Consider the following 1,395-nt stretch of genomic DNA (forward strand, 5'->3'; position numbering starts at 1 on the left):
CATTGGGGGAGACAGAAGATAACCTCATGTATATACTTTGGCCTTTGATCTTGTAACACTAGGCCTAAATTAGTTTAGAAAAATAATTGTAGTTTAGATGAGCTAAGATTCTTCTTTCCTAAGAGCAAAGGAATGATATAGCAAATTAATTTTAATACATTATTTCTAAAGTGTATATGGCCAGAGGTATGACATAACAGATCTGTGTTTAAATTTAAAGTTGGTTTTTAACAGTCTTAAGAGAACTAAAACACGACAAAAAATGTCTCCGTTTTTAACATCAAAGGAAACTCTGTGTGTGTGTGTGTGTGTGTGTGTGTGTGTGTGTGTGTGTGTGTCTCCTACAGCTCAGACCCATATCTGGGCTAAAGAGAATATTGAATAATGACTTCTTATTAAAATAAAATCTAGAAAAGATTTCAACCCTACTTAACCTTTCCTTTTTGAACTATGTATTTTAAGTATAAAAAAACCCTCAAAAATGATTATTCTTATCAATTTTGCTTTCAGTCTCTGGGGACCCACAAATTAAAAATTACAGAAAAAAAATCACAGAAAAATCCAGGTCTTTAGGAGAGTAAAAATAAAGTAACTGAGGGGCACCTGGGTGGCTCACTTGGTTAAGTGTCTGACTTTGACTCAGGTTATGGTATCACAGTTGGTGTATTCAAGCCCTGCATCAGGCTCTGTGCTGACAGCTTAGAGCCTGGAGCCTGGTTCGGATGCTGTGTCTCCTTCTCTCTCTGCCCCTCCCTTGCTCGCATTCTGTGTCTCTCTCCTTCAAAAACAAATAAATATTAAAAAAAAAAAAAGAAAGAAAGAAAGTAACTCGGATTTTCTTCCTAAAGGCATACTTGTGTTCATTAAGCGTACCGATTTGTTGAAATCGTCATTGACGTATATGCTCATCTGCATAATTTGCAGGGCCCAAGAGAAAACGAAATTGTGAGGATTTGTATTAAATTATTAACATCTAACAACCACAGAGGAGCATGAGACCAAGTGTGGGGTTCTTCTGGGTTCAGAGCTCTGGGCTCTGTGTGTGATTGCCCAAGTTGCATACCCATAAAGCTACCTCTGCTTCTATATTTTCAACGTAGTTGCTTCTCATTCTAAAATGGCTTGTGACTTCTTTCTCTTTTTCCATTTTAAACCATACTGGTGCTTATCAGAGGGTAGATATATATTTGCTAAAAATGCTAAATGTTTTCATAATTTTTTGATAGGAAAGAAGAATTATGTTCTGATACATTTTGGTAAGTGAGTTTATTGGTTGGCATATATATTCAAGAAAATGATCCTTGGTTACCTCATTATAAATACTCAGGGGCACCCGGGTGGGTTCATCAGTTTAGCAGCAAACAGTTGGTTTTCGTTCAAGACATGATCTTTCCG

Source organism: Panthera uncia, unplaced genomic scaffold (genome assembly GCF_023721935.1).
Source record: "Panthera uncia isolate 11264 unplaced genomic scaffold, Puncia_PCG_1.0 HiC_scaffold_1533, whole genome shotgun sequence".
Classification (NCBI taxonomy): Eukaryota; Metazoa; Chordata; class Mammalia; order Carnivora; family Felidae; genus Panthera; species Panthera uncia.